This window comes from Ostrea edulis, chromosome 1 (genome assembly GCF_947568905.1).
Source record: "Ostrea edulis chromosome 1, xbOstEdul1.1, whole genome shotgun sequence".
Classification (NCBI taxonomy): domain Eukaryota; kingdom Metazoa; phylum Mollusca; class Bivalvia; order Ostreida; family Ostreidae; genus Ostrea; species Ostrea edulis.
Genome location: NC_079164.1, coordinates 87,771,378 through 87,786,039, shown reverse-complemented (window position 1 = coordinate 87,786,039; position 14,662 = coordinate 87,771,378). Strand labels below are relative to the sequence as shown.

The 14,662-nt window shown below is 35.2% G+C and overlaps 1 pseudogene; it reads left to right on the top strand.

The window, feature by feature from the left end:
• The first annotated feature begins 10,998 nt into the window (after positions 1-10,998).
• LOC130048264 (uncharacterized) lies at positions 10,999-13,873 on the top strand (annotated as a pseudogene).
• The last annotated feature ends 789 nt before the right edge of the window (positions 13,874-14,662 follow it).

Sequence of the window (14,662 nt, the reverse complement as noted above, 5' to 3'; positions counted from 1 at the left end):
GAAACAGATGTGGACGACTCCGTGGTGTCTTATCTCGAGTTCACAAGATATACCGAATCAAGATATGAATGAAAATGATTATGTTTAATAGATACAAACTCGTCGATATATCTAAATGTCGAGTTGAAGGCCATAACAAGATATTTTTTCTTCTCATGTAGAAGCTTATGAATAAACTCTGTTTCATACGAATCAGAGTGGTTTTTAACAAAGTAATTTTTCGGAGGACTAATCACTAGATACGAATATTTCCTTTTTCCATTTTTGTTGAAGAAGCAAATGTCTATGATGCCAAAAAGACTACTCTTTGATTCATCATGGTGTGGAGTGTTTAAGTCATACGTTTTGATGTTGTTGATTTGAGAAAGGTTTTGCGATTTCACTTTTAACAATCCTGAACCTGCACTATGTCAGGAAGCTTTCATGTAAATATAAGCTTTTCTGGCCTAGTGGTTCTTGCGAAGAAAGTTTTAAAAGATTGTTCCTATATATTTGTATTTAAAAGTTTGGTCCCATATTATGGCCCATTCATACCCCCAGCGGCCATGATGTTAACAAACTTGAATCTGCCCTACATGTATGTCAGGAAGCTTTCATGTAAATATCAGCTTTTCTGGCCCAGTAGTTCTTGGGAAGATTTTAAATGATTTTCCCCTATATATTTGTATGTAAAACTTTGATCCCTTATGATGGCCCCATCCTACCCCCGCGGACCATGATTTTCACAAACCTAAATCTGCACGATGTCATAAAGCTTTCATGTAAATTTTAGCTCTTCTGGGATAGTGTTTCTTAAGAAGATTTTGAAATGACCCCACCCTATTTTTGCATTTTTGTGATTATCTTCCTTTTGAAGGGGACATGGACCTTCATTTGAACAAACTTGAAAGCCCTTCACCCAAGGATGTTTTTGGCCAAGTTTGGTTGAAATTGGCCCAGTGGTTCTGGAGAAGAAGTCGAAAATGTAAAAAGTTGACAGACGGACAACAGGCAATCAGAAAAGCTCACTTGAGCTTTCAGCTCAGGTGAGCTAAAAAACTAAAAAAAAAAAAAAAAAAAAAAAAAAAAAGAAAAAGAAAAGAAGCTTTTAAATGGAGAGGGAGAATTGTTACACACTTTTTTATTCACCTTATCATGAATTAGAAGAGAAATTCAGTGCTTTCACAATAGGGAATGCACCTTGTGGTTTAAACTTTAGTGAACTTAGTCTGGTGTGGTGCTAGCCTTTATACAGATAAATCTGAGTTGTGTTCAAGTCATATCACAAATGTATACAATATAAAGAAAACCTTCGAAGCACTGATATATTATTAACTCTAAAATTTACAAGTCATATCCCACATAAAAATGGAAAACCTTTCTAACACCCCCTTATCAATCTAATGCATTATTTTTATATGGCAAAATGAAGTGTTCTAATGAAAAAGTCACCTTTCAAAATGTTTTTTTTATCTGTAAACTATCTAACTCAAGTATCACCCATTCATTTCACTCTCTGAATGTTATTTTTAAGGAAATTGCTATAAATATAATCAGCAATGTTGCCTAGCTATCAATAGAAAGGTTATCATTATTCAAAATTTCTTCTAACAAAAGTTGTTAAAATATTATACTTGCATGAAATGCTGATACTCATTTACATACATGGATATCATAAACTGACATGATAAACACCAATTTAATTAAAATTTGACTTGTAAATCTGCTCCTCTACTATATGCCCTGGCCATATTCAGAGAGGGACAAAAAATTCTTCATTAATTGCTTTGAAACTGAGTTAAACACCAACATAGGAAATAGTGAGGTCATGGTCATAGGGAAGGTCAAGGTCAGTTAAATTGCTATCACTACCCCTTATCAATCTAATGCATTATTTTTATATGGCAAAATGAAGTGTTCTAATAAAAAAGTCACCTTTCAAAATGTTTTTTTTATCTGTAAACTATCTAACTCAAGTATCACCCATTCATTTCACTCTCTGAATGTTATTTTTAAGAAAATTGCTATAAATATAATCAGCAATGTTGCCTAGCTATCAATAGAAAGGTTATCATTATTCAAAATTTCTTCTAACAAAAGTTGTTAAAATATTATACTTGCATGAAATGCTGATACTCATTTACATACATGGATATCATAAACTGACATGATAAATACCAATTTAATTAAAATTTGACTTGTAAATCTGCTCCTCTACTATATGCCCTGGCCATATTCGGAGAGGGACAAAAAATTCTTCATTAATTGCTTTGAAACTGAGTTAAACACCAACATAGGAAATAGTGAGGTCATGGTCATAGGGAAGGTCAAGGTCAGTTAAATTGCTATCACTAATATGTATCATAGCAAGAGTTTTCATAAAAATATTGTCAATAGTTGCTTTGAAACTGAGCTATACATCAAATATGGAAAAGAGAAGTCAAGTTCACAGGAAAGGTCAAGTTAAAAGAACATTGATGCAGTTGAATAGATGATATCAATATGTATCAGCATGTAAGGTTTGATGAAAATATCTTAGTTTCTTTGAAACAGAGCTAAACGCCAAATGTGACGGAAGGACGGACATGACAAACACTATAAGGGGCATACAGTGTTTATCATATTTGTCTTCCGTCATGGCGGGGCATAAAAATAGTATTAAAAGACAGAACAAGTCGATCTTTCTGAGCACTTTCTTTCCGATTCGAGTCGAGTGCTGACAACATTAGTATTAGCATATCACGTGTTATTTCCCCAGCAATTCTTGGGTCTGTGCATATCTAATTACCCATTAATGTTTTACACATGATGAAGGATAATGAATTTCGTCTGATTCCAATATCTACTGTCGATGAACTCGATGTTAAAACTTACCGGCGCCATTGTTTACTTTCCGATCACATGTAAAGAAGGTGATCGCAATTACAAGACCGAAGATGTTCAAGAGTTAAATTAGGCAAGAATCAACTAAATATTTCGAAATATTCCTTTTATCTTGGATGAAATGAAATAGTTTACCTTGCACAAGGTATCATATTTTACCATTATAGATATAACGTTAGTTTGGGAAAAAATCCATTTATTAGTAAGTACATGTATGTACTTGTACATGTTTTACACATATAAAAACACCAACTGTTAAGTTTGGCCTCGCCCCGGAGTCAGAATTTGTATCCCGGGATCATGAAGCAATTGTGGTAAAAGCCTTCCTGCTCTACATAACTCTGCATTTAGTTTTTCTTACAGATAAGCGGTTGTAGTAGAAAAAATGTTTGAAAATTGGTCAAATTCATTTATGCCCCCTTTGTCTATGCTCCCTTTGACTCAAAGATGATTCATATGAAATGTAAAGATAGTTATCAAGAAAAATAAATACACCATATCAACGAGTTGGATAAACCAAAATATCAAAACACGCAATTATAGATGTTCTATTTATCTCATACGTCTTTTTGCTTAATTTTGAGATGATCCACAGTATGGTAGAAACAGCTGATTGAATTTGTTTTGAATCCGTGGCACAGGCATCGTACTTATTAATCTTCCTTGCGCGGGAAAAAATAGTGCGCTTATAATCGATTCATGTATATTGCAAAAGGGCATTTTTATAAGAGAAATCATGGAACAAAGCTGTATTAGAAGGCATTATAGTTTATAATTAATAATGATTTTGCCATTCCAACAAGATAACAACTATTGACCGAGTATTTATTTTTTGACATAGGCCTGACCTTCTGCGAAAGTTTGATGTCGCCTTCTTTTTGAAATAAACATGTGTAACAACGATCAATGAAAGTAACACTACATCAATATACAAATCGTTGAAAATCTTCTAGAACATCAAGGCCATGCTAGTCATATTGATATTACAAACATCCCCATGATGTGTGGATTAAAGTTCATTTAAGTCACAACCCCATGGGGCTAGATTTGGGTCATGATATAAGGTAAGAATTGTCACGTGATAAGTGTGGAAAATGATCTAAACGGCATGAGCTAACGTGACTCAGTTGAGCCTTATGACCCAAGGGCCTCTTGTTTATTTCATTTATTGAGTTATTTAATAATTATGGGGTTTCTTTGAATGCAATACAATATTAGTAAATAAACTTTCTCTTCTAGTCACATAGTTTTCTGATTTATTAGAACATCCCACTTTTTCGGGTACCTGTAAAGTGCGAAACGAAACGAAACCTACCGAAACGAAACAGATTGTAGAACCGAACTGTGCAATCATGATTGTAAAAAATGGTATCTCAGGTTCCTTTGAAAGTTACCACATATTTATAAATGAAATTCTTTTCCCTGTTGATGTGGTCTTTCGGGTTGACTGATACATTTTTAAGCGGTCCATCGATTAGCATCAAACATTGTTTGAAGAAGCTGGTGTCTGAGAAAGTTGAAAACAGGAAGACGTTTAACATCATTATTTTATCTCTAACTGCTGAGGTGCGAGTATTTTCAGTAATGGAAAAAATTAAATAGTATACATGTACCATATTATATGAATGCAATTCGACAAGAGATATATGTACATGTATTCTTGCTGTGACATTCAATTCGACATTTAGATATATACCGACTACGTTTTATCTATTAACAATAATAATTTTCATTCATATGTTGATTCGATATATCCCAGTGAACTCGAAATAAAAGACACCACAGAGTCGTCCACTTCTGCTTCATACTTAGATATTTTATTGAAAGTAGATATTAACGGCATTTCGCAGATTGTATGGTCGCTATAACGATCTAGTTTGTCAATACAACCTATCATCGAGTCAAATGCTGTCTGACGTGTTTCATACCAATTGTTATGCCATTCTTGGCACAGTAATTTTGACTACGGATAACTCCGTTTACCTGATCAAGATATTCGGCTCACGGTGGCGGGTGTGACCGGTCGACAGGGGATACTTATTCCTCTTAGGCATCTGATCCCACCTCTGGTGTGTCCATGGGTCCGTGTTTCCCCAACTCTCTATTTTGTATTGCTTATAGGAGTTATGAGATTTATCACTGTTTGTTATCTTCACCTTTCATGCAATAAGTCTAAAAATAGCTCTATATATTTGTGGTGTTGCTAAAACGGGGAATTGAAAACGGAACGGAAAATACTTTATGCATTTTGTAAAATCAAAAGATTATGAATAAATGAAGCAGAAATTACAAAGAGAATGGGAAGACATACTCATAATCCACCGTTTGATATATTTCATACAAATACACAATATCCACATGTGCGACTGTAACCCTCTGTTCTGAAATTTCTGGACCCGAAACTAACTGCACATGGTATTTATGATTTAATGATTTATGATTTAATCAACTTCGGATATGTATTTAGTGCTTACTCATTGCCCCTTTCCAACATTTAAAACTTTGTATCAGTCAACCCGAAAGCCTACATCAAAGGGGAGGCGAATTTTATTAATATGTGGTAACTTTCACAGGGGCATGAGATACCATTTTTAATTATTATGATTAAAAGAGTTCGGTTATACAATCTTTCGTTTCGTATCGGTAGATTTCGTTTCACACTTTACAGGTACCCCACTTTTTCAGACTTAATAGTGAGCTATTCCATATTTGAAAAAGGAGGTTCTGTCATCTGTATACATGATTTTAAAGGATATAATTACTATGTCTCTGAATGTCCAAAATATTTCTGATTAAAGAACAGATGTTCCTCATTCTTTGTAAAAGTCATACGTTGCACACATTCCATTTTTAACTGTGACTGATAATTGAGGATACGTATTGTCCGCGACTAACAGGTTATATAACAGTTCCCCCAAAACTTTCTGCTTTATCTACACTGAAGGACTGTAAGCCATTTGATCACTGAAATGGTAGGAACCTTATCTGTTTGTTGTCAATGGACCTCATGGGCATATACTTATTTGTCCTTGATGAATACATCGGTAGAATAATAATAAATTTCGTCGCCTGAGAACCATTCTGTTCTATCACCAAAAAAACTGATTTTGGGAAAATTGACCTCAAAGTTTGGTACCCTATATTTTTTTATCCTTATGAAGTGGTGAAGCAAACTTTTCAAGATAATGATTCAAAAGGTGTATATTTCGCAAATTTAAATCCTGATTGAATGTACAAACTCCAGAAATACAAAATCCAGAGCATTTCAGTTGGAAATAGAACATTATTGCATTCACTTTTTGCACTTTTGATGAGCACTATTGTGAGTTTGGAAATAGCACACAATGATTCTATGTAATTTATAAACAAAACAAGATGTTACTGGAGATACAACATTTGCTGTTTACAGTAAAGTTTCCTTTCTTATCATATAATATGTGTATTTCAAATCAAAATTAAATATACGCTTTGGGAACAATATTATTTGATTTTTTATTATTTACAAAATTATGGCAAATTTAAACACGTAATGTTATGTAAATTCTGATATTGATTCACAGTGATTTTTAAAAAGAAAAACGAAACCTTTGACAAATCCTTAAAAATCAACTTTTAATACCAAAACATCAAAACACCGAGTTACTTTACTCGCTTTGCATTATCCTAAATATGAACTTTTCAACAAGAAACTTCAAAAACATTGAAATTCAAAGAAACAAGAAACATTTGTACATAATCAGTTTTTTCGCTATCAATTTTCTGTTCGTATTACTTAGCACATTTCTTGGTTTTAATTTTTTTCAATTAACAAAATATCTCAAGGAATTCACGATCTTGAAGGGGTATGAATTTCAACATTGATCGGAAATCTGTTTTCTTCTCTTTAGAAAGTGCTGGGGACTTTGTCATGTTCTTTGGTATGGGAAGAAGTACATTCGGGCATGGTTCCTTATTTCTGGTAGCTTGTCCTCTGATTGATACTTCTGTGAACTCCTTGTCAGCAAATGATGTTTTGAATTGTACATGGAATGGTTTCTCTGACACATACGAGAGCTCTTTAACCTTCGAATATGGCACTCCACAAAATTTCATTGTTTTTGAAACGTTCTGAAATTTGTAGAAATTTGTTTTTTGTAATTGTATCACTTTTGAATGCTTAGGTCTAATGTTTCTCAAAACATGTATCAAACTGACAGGACTGTAGATTTCGGATATCCGAATGCCCTTCTCTAGATGACTGTGGATGTTGTCCACCTCCTGTGTTGATGAGTGTCCGGGGTACAGTACTTCTGTATTATCTGTGTGATAGAAGGATTCTGTATCATGAAAGTTTTCAAGGCTAGAGACATAACAGAATTACGATTCTGAGGAACGCAGGAATCTGACCAAAGAATGATAGAGTCCACTGTTGGGTGGTCCTTCAAAATAGTACAAAGAATGACTTGAAGGGCACTTGCTATTTCATTTGCCCCTCTGCCTGCAATACATTCTGCCCAGAGAGCATTATAAGCTTTTTTGTCAAGTGAGCAGTGTGCAGTCAAGTTGTATATGTTTAATTTTCTTTTGTAGAAAAAATTAGATACATTTGCCCGAGGACATGTGATGACATTTTGCAAATCGAAACAAATAATGGTCTCGGTTGGGCTTTTTGATTTCCTATCCCTTTCTCTTTCTTCTTGAGTCTCAGCCTTATCTTTCTGGTAACCATCAAATTTTTCTTGAAGTGCTCTTGTGACTCTGTTTGCGTCTGTCTGAGTCTCATACTCCATGCACTGATCACACCTACCCTTCTTTGGAACATGGAATCCTATGTTAAACTCTATATTAAATCACTGTTCGTTATCTTCACCTTACATAGAACACTATGGTTCTCAGGCGACTATATGAAAATTTAAAGTTTATATTTTAAATTAGTTTGTAAAATATAGATTTTTAACTAAATGTTAAGTTAAGTTCACATCTATTCACTTGAATACTTGTTTGCAATGAGGGAATGGAATAAAATTCATTATTCATCACACCACCCTACATATTACATTACGTTTAGTGTGTCTTAATTACATGCCTGTTTATTATACTCTTCCACGGAGTTCATGTGACCATGTCCCCGGCGGCCCTGTTTGTGGGGATGGGATATGACATCCTTAAGGGAAACCCGGACGGTGATAGTCATATGAATGTTGGAAAAGATCCGGGTCTGTTGATGACGCGCCAAATTCTAAAGTTGGATCCACCCGATTCCCCGCGGGAACTATCTTACCACTAATATTCTCTGTGTTTCCCTACTCACTATAGAGAAGTCTTCTACGGAACCAAATCTTACCAAAGCAGGCTTCTTCATGACCTCATAGATATCAGTATCATGAAACGTCCTATAGATTTTGTTTTCTGTACACTTTAAGCAGTAGCTTTCTACAATAGATGCTGCCTATTTGTGTCTTTCAATGCACTGTCTATTACAGGGAATACCTCCAAGGATATCAAAAACCTCGCTTTTACTCTGAGCGAAGGTACATGTACAGAAGTTAATCATGTATTCACCATATCTCTTGGATAATCTGTTGAATTGGAACCATTCGAATTACTTCAACTTGCATGCTAATCAAAATAATTTCATAAAAGGCTTTCAGATCATCAGCAAAGAAACCAGTGAGGGGGGGGGGGTACATTGATGAAATTAGCCTCTGCAATAAGGGTAGTTCTCGATACATGTCCAGTTTGGCACAGAGCCAAAAGTTCAATGTCGGTGACGAGTTTGCAGCATCCGTGTGTTCATTACCCACAACATATGACGAGCAAGTCTACATGATCTTTCTACAGGACAGGGGCACAATGAGTGATTTATGAGATCAATAGTATGAGTTTTCATAAGAACATTGTGCATTCAAAATCTTTTCGCTGTAGAATTGTAAATTATATTGTAACAGATCAGAGAGCTACAGATCCACCCCTTATAAAACTTTCGATTTACGGTGCAGAAAAAATGCACACGGTTGAGGCCCTATATCGCTGCATTCTTGCATCACAGTCTCATAAATTTAATATAAAACCATTCTTAACTTATTTTCCTACTATACATGTGTCCAATATTTTCTCAGAGAGCTACAGTTGTGCAGCTATAAATCTGTATGATATTTCTCCAAGGTAAAATACCCAGTAGGAATCACGTTGACCTCACAATGCCAGTCCAACCAATCACATTCTAAACAGCAACCATGACTATTATTATCTTGTTGATTGACAACCACGAACACTTGAAATTGTATATGTAAATATGAATTAATGTAAATGTCTAGATGCATAAACAAGTTGTGTTATTCGGTATATTTCATGGTACAGGTGGTCCGCAGAAATTCTAATAAGTGGTAAAATGATACTAAATAATGATATAATTTTTTTAAATGATACTTTTTATGCTTTATGAAAGTTTATTGTTTCGTATTGACAATAGGGATTACCATTTAATAGCATGTAGTGGATTTCAAATATACATACCATAGTAGGTCATATAGAAGGGGATATGGATTCAGGATATAGGGCTCACGGCGGGTGTGACCGGTCGACAGGGGATGCTTACTCTTCCTAAGCACCTGATCCCACCCTGTTGTGTCCAGGGGTCCGTGTTTGCCCAACTATCTATTTTGTATTGCTTGTAGGAGTTATGAGATTAATCACGGTTCGTTATCTTCACCTTTTCCTTGCATTAGTAGGTTACGTGCAGAAGCATGTGGATTTCCTATACATGTACCATCTGTCGGTAACGTAAATAGGAATCATTCATGTAGGATTTTAAGTAGGGATGAGGTAATAGTATTTGGGTACTCACTTACATTAGTAGCATATAGATATTTGAGGTTCATGAAAACTGCGTGTTTGGTTCGGACTAGTTATAATTACACCTGACGGAAATTTAATCCAGGTCGAATTCTAGTACCTTATGACCCAGGATTTATTCATATACCACCAGGGTTTAATTTTTTCAAAGACCACGTAGATATTGTTAAGGACGAACTCCAACATCTTTTTAATATCAGCTTCATAGCCCTTGTATGTAGAATCAGAGTGTTGTTTAACAAAGTAATTTTTGAATGACTAATCACACGATATTTCCGAAAAATTACTCAGTTGTTTGATATCATTTGGAGTTAGGAATTATGGTATGTAGAGTGGCTTACCTCTCAGGTGTACCGGTATACCGTCCTGATATCGGAAAGTATTGATTGGGGATGAAGCGATGTTAGCTGGGAGCTGGTGTGTGACATTCCCAGTTCTCCACTCTCTTTTACCACTGGGGCAACCTGTTAAGGGTTCCGGAAGTGCAAATGCCGGAGAGGGCCATGACAAGAGATATTCTGGAGTTGACTCTACAGGTACAGGAAGCTAAATAAATAAATAAATAAATATATATATATATATATATATATATATATATATTGGATCAGCACTTTGGACGAATAAGGCATGTCCTAATTCGCTCCACTTTTAACATTGATTGGCAAGCCTCAAGACCAAAAACATGTAGTCTGCGTTGTAAATACGCTTGTAGATTAGTGTAGTTGTAGTGCTAGATGTATTTATATGTAGTTTTTGTTATTATGCTCTGTTGATATTGGCCACATTATGTAATTCTTTTCGTTTGTCTCGTCCCGAAAATTTGACAATCTCGTTGTTCGTGTCGTTGGTCATTTTAGTGTTTTGTATAATTTTTTGTATTTGACCTTGTATCCATGTTGTGGATCCGACACTCTGAGGTATCGGGTGTTGTTGGAACTTTAGTGCTTATATATATATATATATATATATATATATATATACCATTTCCCTGATGGTGCGTTCAAATATGCTCCGTACAAACTCATGACTCTCTGGATGTTTTGTTGCCACACAGGAAGTGACGCATTACAGCCTGATGCACAGTCTTCTGTTCTCAATGTCTTCTGGGGCCTGCCAGTAATCGCTATCTAACATATTATCTACTACATTATATTTGATCGGTTCGCTCACTTGTCGACTGCCCGTTGCCATAGTAGAAATAGTTATTATCTTTGTGGAAAAGGCTTCAAGAAACTTTTGATTGCTAAATAATGACTTTGATATTGTTATTGTTATGGCGTTTTCATTTCCCATTTATACAGATGGCACAATATATCGTTGATAATCGAGTGAACAATATGAATTTCACAACAACTACATTCTTATCGTCTGTGCAGGTTTACATACGTCGAAGGTTCTCGAAATGTCCTACTGCAGTTTGAATGTAACCAGGAATTCTATAGCCGAATCATGGCCCCAGGGATCGTACTGCATCGTTCAAGTTTCAAGTCAAGACTGTCCACAAGGTGGGGTTGTCTTTCTAATTACAATATTATTAACATAATTGATAAAAAAACCGATAACGTCTTAGCAATAATTAACAATAATCTCTTTTCTGTGATAGGGTTTTCCAAAGGATTTGTGGGATTTAGTCTGACTTCCGGACACCGCCATCTATCGAATACACCGAGTCTCTCTGGAGATATTCCATACATCGTACAAAATCCACAAAAAAACTATACCATGCATTACTGCTGCAGGTAAATCAGTTATTTTATCACGATAATCGGGTTATGAACTAATTCCAATTTACAATCATATTTCAGTGTTTGACAATTAAAAAACCTTATACAATGTAGATCCATGTATTCTGGAAAAAAAGTTGAAGGAAAGTTAATTTAAAAAAATCTGCAGTAGGGCTGTGGTACAAAACATAAAGCGAGTGCTTCAGTGAGACAGTTCTAGCGTAAATATTATAGAAAAAAACATATAAAATGCACACCCACCCACACAGATATCTAGTTTTACGAAAAATATGGCGTGTATGATAATAGCAACACTAATCTAAATTTGAACTTCCATCTGTGTCATCCAGTTCAGATCTAAAGACAATTCTCAATGTCTAGCTCATAGCCTTATTCATGTTACTCCAAATCAACCCAGACGTGCCGAGCCCTACATAGAGCAAAGACAATTCTCAATGTCTAGCTCATAGCCTTATTCATGTTACTCCAAATCAACCTAGACGTGCCGAGCCCTACATATAGCAAATTATGCATATCGTTATCATGTTAACCTTATTATAATATTAAATTTACGTTAAATTAAATAAAACGTTAAATCAACGTAAATTCTTTAACATTAAAGAGATTAAAGTTAGATAAAGGTTTGAGTTTAAATCAATGTTTACATTTCTTGTAGTATATGCTCGTAATCCATGTAAAGAACGTATGATTATAAAATTTTCTTGAAATAACAATTTCACTTTAAAACTTATTATTAACGTGAATATAATGTGAAGAATTTAACGTTGATTTAATGTTAGAATTCCATGTGGAGTAAGGAATGCATGAAAAATATAGGACAAAAAATTAATGCTAATTTAATTTTCAGGTAAATGTATTAAAGTTAAGACTGGCAAGCATGTATTGAACGTTAACTTTGTAAAGATAATATCACGTTAAAGATTCATAATGAAAAAAAAGTAGGATTAAGCAACTTAACCTTCCTTTAACGATAATACCGTGAAACAAGTTCGATATTGTACACTTAGAACCCATGTTATCTATGATAAATAAGATCAGTTTTTGAAAATCCAAATGCTTGAAGATGACAACACTGCACACAAAAATTACCATACAAATTTGATATACATAATTATGATGCCAAAAAATGGCAGAGGTATCGCTAGCGAATTAACAAGCTCATTTTGATCACAAAAAGTAGCCATTGATATCGTTCACAAAAGTGATTTCCTAGCAAGAACAAGCACGCTGTAAATACAACTCTACTCGTGACAATCTTTAATTTCATATTAATGTTTATAACATTATTTGCACTAAAATGACCTAGATTATTCTAGAAAAGTGATGTTTATTTTATTGACACCTGTAACCGAGATTGTTCTAGACCTCATGTTATTTTTAGTAGAAAGATTACGTAATGGTTGCATCACTGTCTTTCAAGATTATACTAGAAAATTCATTCCTATTATAAATACAATGTAAAACGGGGCCTCCGTGGCCGAGTGGTTAGAGCATCGTGCTCAACATCACACGGTCTCTCACCTCTGTCGGCGCGGGTTCGAATCCCGCTCGTGCCAGGAAGGGAGAAAATTTCCTAGTTTATTACATTCGGAAGGTCCGTGGTATTTTCCCAGGAACATTGTATATGGGTTCTCTCTTCCACATAAACTGGGCACCACCAGATAACTGAAAAAGCTCTGGTTAGATACTTTTTATGCATTTTGGATTATTATACTGGGCACTAGGATTTTGGAACTACTAATTTTGTGTGTGTAGATTCTGTTTGTTATTGTTCACCTACTGTAAGTTAGTATTTTGCTATTGTTACAATTTTCTATCAACTATTGTCAATAAATATTATCAATTGTTAAATTGCCTTTTGTTAGTAAATTCTGCTGCGCTATATTAAGGGTTTGTTCTGACCCGTAACAATATTCTTATTCAGAAATGACGGAGCGGTTGACCAGCCGATAATTCTACCTCATCAAGAATCCCTCTATCTTTACCCTCACTACAGAACACAGAAATGACAAAAGGTGTTCGGAATGAGATATACATGTACTGACGAGTGGATTAAATACCCAGACGTACCGACAAGAGAAGACTACTGTACGCAGGAGTACCCTTATGACGAGGACTGTAACCATCACCATGCAAGGTGAAGATAACGAACAGTGATCAATCTCATAACTCCTATAAGCAATACAAAATAGATAGTTGGGCAAACACGGACCCCTGGACACACCAGATGTGGGATCAGGTGCCTAGGAGGAGTAAGCATCCCCTGTTGACCGGTCACACCCGCCATGAGCCCTATATCCTGATCAGGTAAACGGAGTTATCCGCAGTCGAAATCAGTGTGCCAAGAACGGCTTAACAATCGGTATGAAATCATCCACCTCTGTTACTACACCACAGATACAACCATCTCCAGCATTAACGCATTCGGTTAACAAAGGGATAAAATCTTGAACAGTTCTAATTTTCATTCTTTCTACAATAAAACAGCATGCCTTGTGTTATTTTTCTGTGCTGCACGCATGTAAGTCAAGGTCAGTTACACCTTCATATGTTAATGACAATATAAATAGTACAGAGTGAAAAGGTGACGAAAACGAATATAGATCAACCTCAAAATCCTATAAGGAATACAACATTAATACTCGTAAAACACGGATCCCTGGAAATACAAGAGGGGGATCAGGTGCCTAAGAGTAGTAAGCACCCTCTGTCGACCGGTCACATCCGCCCCTAGCCCTATATCTTCGATTAGATAAATGGAGTAAAACGTAGTCAAAATCAGTGTGTGTAGAGTACGGCCTAATAATCACTCTGAAATACACCAGATAGCACCTGACCGGATGATAGGTTGTATTGGCAAACTCGATCGTTATGACGACCATAGAATTTGCTAAATGCTGACTTTAAACAAGACTGTTTAAACACATGTAACATCAACTTGTTTGTCAATAGCCTGCCTCGATAACTGCTCATACGCAGAACAAGCTTTTGCGTTACGAATCCGTTGAGAGATATAAACACTATATGCAAGTGATAATGGAATATTGCTACATATATATGGAAAGTTTACGATGGAGAAGCTGACGTAATCTTGTTTGTCATAAAGTTAAGTTGTTAGTTGGCGTTCACATATAAGTATAGTAAAATATCTAAGTGCGAAGCGGTTTTTGGTTGTAAATAGGATGAACACAAATGCCGAATTGCTTAAGTGCATTACATCA